The sequence below is a fragment of the Electrophorus electricus genome, chromosome 17, assembly GCF_013358815.1.
Source record: "Electrophorus electricus isolate fEleEle1 chromosome 17, fEleEle1.pri, whole genome shotgun sequence".
Taxonomy (NCBI): Eukaryota; Metazoa; Chordata; class Actinopteri; order Gymnotiformes; family Gymnotidae; genus Electrophorus; species Electrophorus electricus.
The window spans coordinates 13,008,413-13,018,976 of record NC_049551.1 but is presented as its reverse complement, the minus strand read 5'-3'; positions in this window follow the sequence as shown (position 1 = coordinate 13,018,976).

Below are 10,564 nucleotides of genomic sequence, written 5' to 3'. Positions count from 1 at the left end.
CAGGATGGAGGCTTAAGTAAAAATGTAACTCTCAGTAATCAAGTGGACCTATTGGCCACAAAGATCAGCCTTTTGGGAGACTCATGAAGGTCATTCAGAAAATCTACCTACTGTAAGAAGTGATGTCCCATACTCAGTGGCATGTCAAAACCAATCAGGAGGGCAAGAGTTGCACAGAAGTGGGCAGAGGGGCCACCACTGACTATTAAAATTTGACATTAATGTGGGTACTCATATAACAAGGTTACATAGCATTTACAACTATCCAAAATATAGAATTCTCAAAGGTTTATCTACACCAGTGGTATTCAAATCTGGACCTCAACTCCAAATCTGGTTCTGGATTTTGTTATCCCTTATAGTTGATTAAATGATCAATGTACCTGTTTGGTCACTTTGTCATCACACTTGTTTCCTAGCTAAGCCAAAGGTGGAAAATTTGTAGGACCTGGACGTTGAGGACTGTGGTTTGAATGCCACTGAGCTACACTGTAAACATCCCTGTAATATAAATCCTCCATCCTGTTACTCCTGTTTGAGCATTATCTTAGACTTATCATATCATTGATGAGATGATCCTATTTTGGACCATTTTATTGGTCACATCCTCCACAGCACAGTACCCCACTGAATGGCTAAGTAGGAATAGCTGGACATCTAACATATTCATTTTTGCCCATGCATTGGTCTGGTTCCTGTTTTATGGTTATTCCTGCTATTCCTCTCATTTCACCGTAACGTCTGGACTGCTCTAGGACAAGGCCAGTCACCTACCATCAGTCAAATTAAACATGAGAAATTTGAAGGGGCATGCCAACTTGGATAGGGTATGCCATGGCAGATCCATAGGGTGCGATTACTTGTTTTGGTATTTTTCCATTTGGAGGAAGCTGCAGTCTTTGGCTTGCTGAATTTTTAACGTAGTCAAATACTTTCTCTAACACCGAGTCACCAGAGCTGGATGCTTGGATCCAGAGTCTGATATGCTCTGAACTGTGAGTGGATAGAAGTCAACATAGAGGAAAAACAAAGCATATACAAAGCCATTTTCTATCAACACAAAGGTCAGTAGGTCTGGGCGAAATGTCTAGAGTCGGATATGAATTTCTGCTGGAATTTCATAGGGAATCAAACCTGTGGAGTGAGAAACTCACTCCCTGAAGTATATCAGTGCCAGAGGTAGGCAAGTCACCCAGTCTGGACCAGATTCATTTGTGGGTTTGGCCAATTCTGCTTTTATTGCCCCATCCCATGAATAAATTGTGGGTGATAAACAGAGTGATATTTTAGTAACATCTAGGGCAGAGGAAAAAATACATGTTTCACAAAATGTGCACCACTGTCTGGAAACAAGGCAACTCAAAATCAACTATAAGCCCAATTTGAAATTCCTACATAGGGTGAATTCAGTAGTTCATCATCAATTGTTAGAAAAGTGTTTGTAGGTTTGATTGATGAGCTGCTTGCGCTGGCATTCCAGTATTCCATTGACTGCACTAACATAGGTCATATACAATTGATGTCACATCATTTGAAGGAGGAGCTTAGGTAGGAGGTGATATTTTCAAATGTATATATGGTGTGTTTTGTTACTACCAAGTGTTCAGTCTAGCTCTGTTGACTCAACTGTACTTTGCTACTGCTATATTGGAATAAAGAGCTACTATTTTCCATCAGGTTCGGAGTGACATCTTTTTTTTTTCACCTTACCCAGACACCATCTGTATCCAGTTCACTGTGTTCAGTCCATTAACTTTCCTTCTGCCGGTGAAGCACTCTGCTCAGATACCAAAATGAGATTTTGGGTTAGAACAGATTTTGGGAATATGGTTTTGAACATCGGAAGGATGTCCAGCTAGGAACCTCTGAGATGTCCGGCCAGGGCTTGAGACACAGCGATTCAAGATATCCTCATCCACCACAGTAGGGAGGAGTGTGGATGGATTAAGCACGGTACTCTGTTTCAGAGTCACATTTGACATAGCAAGCAAGACGTTCTGATAAGCCAACTGTCTAGTAGCTGTTAAGTGAGAAGTCTGGGCCTATCCTTAATAATGAATGAGCATGAGGCACATTCATGACTAAAGCATACATCGTTACTAAGTCGATCCAAACCATGACAGCTGCTATCGCTTGCATTAAGTTCTTTGCCACAGTATCAAGATGCTTTAAATAAAAGCACTTGACCCTCCTTAACCCCCCGTATACACTTTGCATACAACAGCTGACATTAACCCAAATAAATCAATACAATTCAATCAATAATAAAATAAATAAATAAAATAAAATTGAAAGGTAAATCATAATTTGGGGGGCCTTAAATCCGGAGCTGATCCTAAACTAGTTTTCAGCCGAATGAATCCTTGCCAGCATGCCCTTTGTCGATGGCACAACTTGCTTTGTGATCGGCTTTGGTTTGTTCTCTCTGTTGATCTTTTTTTAGTGATTGCTCTTCTATCTAGTTGTCTATGCACTTCTGCGATCCCTGTTTAGCTCCTAATGACAGAGGACGCCATGGGCATTTGGGCCTACCCAGATTTTGGTGTTGTTTTTAATGGTCTTGCGCCCTTAACTTCCCCAAAGTCCTTCTTATCTCTTGCCTCCGGATGCTGGCCGGCGTCTCTTCTAGTCTACGCCCCTGTTTTATTTCTGCTTCTGTTACTGATGCTGTTATTGGGGCCCACTTATTTACCTCACTGACTTGTTTCCCCTGTCTAAGTAATGAGAGCTCGCGATGACAGCAAATGGAGACAGACACACGGATACACACTGAGATACATAGGAACGGACACTATTTGGTAATATGTGCACATAATTTGCGCAAGATGTATTAGGATGAGACAAATTGTTATTCGCTTTATCTATGTCTCTGGAACTCACAAATCTTTTTTAACTTTGGGCCTATTATACAAGTTCTCTGACATTTTTGCCAGAGACGTGTGAAAAAGATTTTTTTTTTTATTCGATTCTGCAGTTCCCCAGCGCAGAAACGATACATGAGTCTGAGATTCATGCCTACCCTATCTATTAAATATGGCCCTGATACATTTTCAAGGCAAACAGTACTGAGGAGGGATACATGTTGGGTCAATTACAATTCTATTCTAACTTCTGTGATAATGGCTCTTTCATGGACCGTTCTGCTGTACCTACTACTGACATGTCTTGGTTACTTATTGGCTACCTGTTGTTATTTATTGTTACTTATTGTTCTACCTGTCATAATATACTAATACTCATGATTATCCTTTGGAAAACAGAAGATCTAGCAATGCTGCAATGTTCCTATGCTTTTGGTTGCAAGTTGATTTGGTTTTCAGGGCACCAGGGAGAGTAGACAGAAGTGGACGGAATCCACTTCCTCTGTTGCATCCATACCGCTGTTGTGGGAGGCGATCTTGGCCAGACAGCTGTCCAGCAGGTGTGATGTCTTCTTGTTTTTCTGCTGCTTACACTGGTTATTGTCTCATAGGTTTGTAGATCCTTGGGTGGAGCATCTCCCACTTACAGGTTTCAGTCGTACCATATCACCACCCCTGTGGTGTATGGGGGGTATCCCAAGGTCTGCGAAGGTTTCCGGGTACCTCACCTACCAGCTATACTTCGCCTACAACCTGTTTCTGGTTAAGGAGGGTGACAAACAGAAGACTAAAAGTACCTCATTCTGCCTTGGAACGGCGACTTCCATTTTTCAGGCATACATTAATGAGGTCAGGTTTAATCCACTTCATTGGAACTCCTTAAGGCACATATTCCCTGCTTTGCCTATCTGTGTCCTCCAGATATAAATTGGCCACCATCTGTTACCACCCATGGGTTTTACGTAGGAACATCACATACTGCAACCCCTACAGGACTTAAAGGATCTATTGCTAATATCTTGGTGCCAAGGTCCAACCCTAACCCTAACCCTAGCCTCGACAGGACAGCTGTTTGGAGGCATGAGGGGGACCTACACAATATTAGGCAGGTGGTTTTAATGTTGGGACTGATAGGTGTATATGTTCTTTTTCTCTCACCCATCTCACACACAGAGAGACACACTTGTCTCTCTTAACCATTTCTCCAGTCATTTTCTCAGTTCCTCAACTCAGATGGTGGTAAGTATTCTTCTTAATCCTCCTTTTCCATTATGTAACTGTCTTTCCCTTTTTTCTTATTTGGAGAAAAATGATGTTTGTAATTTGTGTGACCTCTGAGTTCATTAGGCGAGAACAGCAGATGTGTATCTCATTCATATTTGCTGATGTTTACACAGATGAAGCCATAATTATGCTTCAGTCCTGAGTTCCTCACCAGTGTGTGTGTGTGTGTGTGTGTGTGTGTGTGTGTGTGTGTGTGTGTGTGTGTGTGTGTGAAGGAGAGACAGAGTACAAGGGACTGCTCATGCATAACCGTATGCTAGTAGGTTATAGATTTTCCCCTGTTAGTCTTTAGTGAGCGTTCGCTGTTTTTCAGTTGTCCCTACATGAATACAAATTACAGACTCATGAAATGATCTCCATTGGCTTATCACTACACTGTTTACACCTGATCGTGATGGCCAGTAGGTCTGTAAGGACATATACTGGTCAGTAGGTCTGTAAAGATATATACATGTCAGTAGATCTGTAAGGACATATACTGGTCAGTAGGTCTGTAAAGATATATACATGTCAGTAGGTCTGTAAGGACATATACTGGTCAGTAGGTCTGTAAAGATATATACATGTCAGTAGATCTGTAAGGACATATACTGGTCAGTAGGTCTGTAAAGATATATACATGTCAGTAGATCTGTAAGGACATATGCTGGTCAGTAGGTATGTGAAGCCATATACGTATGTAAAGATATATACTTGTCTGTAGATCTGTAGGGACATATACTGGTCAGTAGGTCTATAAAGATATATACATGTCAGTAGATCTGTAAGGACATATACTGACTGGTCAGTAGGTCTGTAAAGATATATATGTTTCAGTAGATCTGTAAGGACATATACTGGTCAGTAGGTTTGTCACGATATATACGTGTCAATAGGTCAGTAAAGACATATACTGGTCAGTAGGTCTGTAAAGATATATATGTGTCAGTAGGTCTGTAAGGAGGGTGGGTGTGTAAGATTGCTGCTAGCACTGAATTGGTGGTTAGATCCATCATAAAAAGCGATTAATGATTTATCCTAAACTGTTTCAGTATTGCACTAATGGCACAAAGATTATTCAGTAGTACTGACTGGTGAATTCATTGCCACAGCCGAGACATATTCCCATTTTCTTTTGCCGTGATTAAGGACAAATAAAGGGTACACCTTCAACAAGCTATTTGTTGTTGAAACCATCTGGTCAGGTTAAACATAAGCATGAGATTATTTAGAATAGAGGGACTCATGGTTCTTCAAGAGCTCTGCAGATGCGCTGTGAACAAGTTTGGTCAGAAGCTTCTGGGAAGAGAAAGGGCAGATTTTAGAGACGTTTTGCCTTTAGGTTAAGCATCTCTAATCCAACTCAATCCCCTCTTTCGATTCTCTTCATGCTTCTCTTCTACACGGCATTGCTTTCGCCTTGGAGAAATTAAGAGGGAATATAAATATGAAAGATTAATTTGACACTTAATCTAGAAGACATGGAGACTCTTGGTACTTCTCTGCTATCAGAGCTGATCTTGCACGAGGCCTCTTTCATCACGCCGAAACAGCCCCAGTAAATACTGATAAAGCAGAAGAAAGAGAGAGCTCGCATAGCCCTGAGGCTGGGGAGAGAGAGAGTGTGTGAGTGTGAGTGTGTGTGTGTGTGAGTGTGAGTGTGTGTGTGTGTGTGTGTGTGTGTGTGTGAGTGTGTGAGTGTGTGTGTGAGTGTGTGTGAGTGTGAGTGTGTGTGTGTGTGTGTGTGTGTGTGTGTGTGAGTTTGTGTGTGTGTGTGTGTGTGTGTGTGTGTGTGTGTGTGTGAGTGTGTGTGAGTGTGTGTGTGTGTGTGTGTGTGTGTGTGTGTGCGTGCGTGCGTGCGTGCGTGCGTGCGTGAGAGAGAGAGAGAATGTATGAGGCTGTGAGATAACAATGGTTATTTCCAAATTCCCCAATCTACTGCGACTGTTTACGTTGAATGCATAGATAGGATGCTACCATGCTACTGAGAGAAGCAGACCATTGCTGTATCCATGTTAGCTGCAGGTGTAGTTTGAAGCTTCTGATACAATTAATTCTCGCGTGGGAATATAGGTAAACAACAAAGCCAGAGGAAAAACAACAAAGTTATTTCATTCTGCCTTCCATGACTCTCCTGTAATTTATCAATACTGACTGGCCTGTCTGTGGCTGTACTACATTATGTCTTTGGAAAATATCACCATTATCACTACAGAAAGCTGAAGATGACAGAATGGCTGTTTGTTATGCTGGCCTTGTGATGACGCTATCAGAGCGTGATGCATGTGTGGTTTATCTCTCGCTGTGGTTCAATCAAACTCAATAAATCAGCCCAGCTTTACAGAAATGCAATGCTGGACCTGAGGAAAATGTTTCTCGTGAGGTTGCGATTTCTTTTGGGCTGTGGTGGTGGGGCTCAATGGAGGGACTGTAAGTAGCATTTTTCAGTAAATTGGATTTAACGTCTTCTTCTGAATGCTCGCGCAGCCTTTCAGGCAGAAATGGACCATGGCTTTGACTTCACTGTCCGTCCCCGTTGTGTAAGCGTGGTTTCTGAACTGCTGTATTTCCAGTAGCTGCCATACGCTGCTGTAGCTGCTGTAGTGACTCTGTAGCTGCTGTAGCTTGTGTTCCGGACTCTTAGATGACCTCTGGTGTTCATGCCATCGGCATATCCACCTTGACTTCTACCAGTCGATTGTCGTTTCCAGCCAAAAGCCGTTTGTCCTCCAGGCTGGGCTTTGCTTGTCCAGCCCAGCTGTTCTGTCCAGCTTCATCATAATGAAACACTTTATCGACTTCACTTCATTCTAATGAGTTTTTTAGCACCGCTGGGAGCCAGCAGTCCTGCGTGAGGCATTACGGTGAAGCGCTGATGGTTTCATTTTCCAAACAGTGGCTGCGAGGCCCTGTAAATGCAGGGCAGGATAGGAAGGGACTTGGCAACCGAGTGGATACCTTGGGAAAGAGATAGCAGATAGTCGGTAGGGAAGCTGGGTAAGCAATATTTCCCTCTGACCTGCACATGATCCCCTTACGAGGATCTGGGGATTCCGTCCATCAACAACCTCAGAAATGCTGCGTCTTGTCGGAATACCAGAACCTGGAGAAATGGGGATTGTACATCTCACAAACGAGCCACATTCTGAAGTGGTAGGAATACAGTTAGGAATACATTCCGACACAATGATGCAAGGGATGTTCCATGGAAGGGGTTTAGAGAAGATAGTCACGTCGTTCTAATGGAAAAAGAACATGTCTAAATGGCATGACTAAACAGTACTGTGAAGCAGTGCTAAAAATAGCGGTTTGGAGCCCAAGCATTCTGTCAAAATTTTCAGTTTGGCTGACATTAACTGACCCTAATTTCTTGGTTTATTTTGTCTTAAAAGGGTCAGACAGCTCAGTCTAAAAAAATTTTATTTCTTTCTAATTACTCATATGCTGTTATTTTTAATTCTTACCTAAAGTCAAGAATTGTAGTACAGGAGGTTTTATTGTTGAGCCAGTTGGTACAGATGGTTTCTGATGGGCTACATGGATGTAACTCAGTGGGAGGGTGGGAACCCATTTGGAAATCCGATCAGTGTCATACCTGCCTATCTCAGACTAACAAAAAAGCTCCGCTTCATTACATTACATTAGCACTCAGTGCCGTCAAATCGACACCCAAATCTGTGCGTTGCTAGGAATTATGCAAGACTGTATATCATCGTCCTTTCAAATGGTGTTTCACTGCAAACATCCTGATACACAGCATTCTGCCAGGCTCAGTCACAGCATATAGCGAGATTTTGGATCATCAGACGAACAAATGACGTTAAAATGTGTGCTGGTTTTACTATGCTGGCGGGATTAGTAGGTCATTTTCATTACTGCGTTATTGTTGTCGTTATTGTTGTTGTATTATTATTTCATTAAGCGTCCAGGAGGACAGCCATGAGGGAGTGACATGGAGAAAAGGAGCAAGAAAAACGATGAGAGAGAGTAAACGTTGAAGAAGAGAAGAAAGGTTTGGACAGGAAAGGAGGACAGAGATGGAGAGAGAGAAAAAGGCCATGTATGTTCAGTGCTGTTGTGTTGAACACAGAGCTCAGAACTGAATCGCCAGAGTGAGTTTAGAAACCCTGACAGTCGTTTACTCTCTCTGGCGCTTTTATGCTTTCCTTCTATCCACTCTTCCTCCAGCCCACCAGTCGGACTTTTTCACTGACGTCCACCTGCATAATCCATAACAACTCTGCAAAGTCTAAGTTAGCGACCTGAGCTATTCATTGTTGCTGTTGGTCTTGGTTTTTTGTTTGTTTGTTTGTTTTTTATTGGATGCTCCTTTGTTTATTTTTACGGGGTGACGGTTTGTATGGTTAACGCCTGTGCCACCCATTTCGGTCCTTGGCAAGGAGGCGGGGTGGCTGCGGTAAGCCTCGGCCTCTGCGCCCCCACCGCAGTAACTTCTCTCCAGCATGCTGCCTCCCCAGCAGAGCTTCAGCCACGGCAATCAGCAAACAGCGGCACGGACGAACGCCGGCGCTTCGCGCAGCTCTCGGCGGGGATGAGCGCGACTGATCTCCGGCCCGTCGTGGAGATGCGGCTCGGCCGATGTCTCCGTAATCCTACTCCCGCGGCTGGTGTGTTCCGGGGGCAGCGGAGGTTGCTTTCTGCCCACAGTGTTACCGAGCTGTCTGTCGAACCGCACTGCAGAATCCAATCTGCCCGATAAACCACATCACTTCCAACGCCGCGTTAAAAAAAAATATTAAGATATTACACAAGAAGCAATAAAGCTAAGCGTGAACAACAGCGACTGTCCTACAAGGTCGTCGCTTTACAACAGAATGAATGTTGATTCGTCTTCGTCTTTGGATGTAATGGCGCTAATCGATCATGTATGTACGCTTGACTTTTAACCAATATTCCATCACTTTAATGCCCACAGCTGTCTAAGATCAAAAATCCTCCACAGAATGTGAATGTCCAAAGTGGGAAATATGACTTGTAAATAATCACATTTTGTTGATGACACCTCTGTAAGGTTCATCATTGAAAAGGTGTAAGTGTTGGGTTTATTAAACCAGTGCAGAAATGATTAATCATGACTCTCCCTGTGACCTTCACACTCTCCTCTACAGTCAGGGGAAGACAGCTAGTCCCCCATGTAAGGAGGGGAAACCCCCCTGTTCACATGTACACGCGTGCCTGCACACACAAACACACACATACACATACGCGCGCACGCATGCACACACATACACACACACAAATGCACAGGCACGCAGACACACACACTGCAGCCCTGAAGCTGCCGTGGTGAGATGATTAGTGTCAGACCAACTCCCTCACTGTGTCCCTCTCAATAGGGTTTGTCTAAATGTGTCTGTACAAATATTTATCTAACAATAGATACATAATCTCTCACTAATCTGCAAAGGGTATGTGTGAAAGTGTGTGTGGTGTGCATGTGTGTGTTGCTGCCTGTCTCAGTGACCACCGAAGGGAAGCATTGTTTGAAAGCCCTCCAGTGTTTTAGTGGAAAACCTGTCAGTGGTAGTTTCTGAACAGAAATTTACAAAAATGCAGCGGTCAAGCAAACTGATATCTTAACAGTGGCGTTTCGGAAAACTGTGTCAGAGCAGGAGGATTCGATTTCATGAAAAGACCCAGAGCTCCGTGTTGTGTCCGCCAGCTCTTCATGTCTCCCCAGTGCTGCAGAGGGTTTTCCGCAGCTCTGCCGGAACGCCACTCCAGAGCCGGTGTTTGTCTGCGCTCCGCAGCTGAGCGGAGCAATCGGTCAGCTCGTGGCGACGGTCCGCTGCACTTCCCATGCCAAAGGAGCGGGCGGACCCTCGGCCTGGCACAGCTCGGGGGGGTCGGACGATGGGGGGGATGTATTTATCAGGAGCAAGGCGAGGTTTGTCACGGAGGAGGCGAGAGAAACAGGGCGGGGGGTGACACGGAGGGATTGGGAATGAAGAAAGAGAAAAGAGAGGTGGACCTGACAGGAGGGATAATCGAGGATCAGAAGATGGAGGACAAGGATGAGTCTCAAAGTGACACAGGGAAAAAAATGAAGAAAGTGCTCAATTGCGTATTACCCTGTTCACCCCTAATCCAGTTTTCTCGCCAAGCAATTTGACCTCAAAGCCACGACAGCATGACCAAGTGCTGCATATCCCATTTGGGTTTGAGTGAAATATATCATTTTTCCAAAATATAATACAAAAATGTTAATTAAAGACAGCATAGATCACTCATCTCTATGTGTCCCTGGTAAAGTAGACAAAACTGTGTTCACCCTCTAAAACACACACACACACACACACACACATCTCACTTTGATAGATCAGAGAAGAAGAATCTGTGTTTACATTTGAGCATTTTGCAGCAGTGAGCTGGAGAAGGAAGGGACTGGGAGCGTCAGAAACGCAGGGGAAGTAATCGAG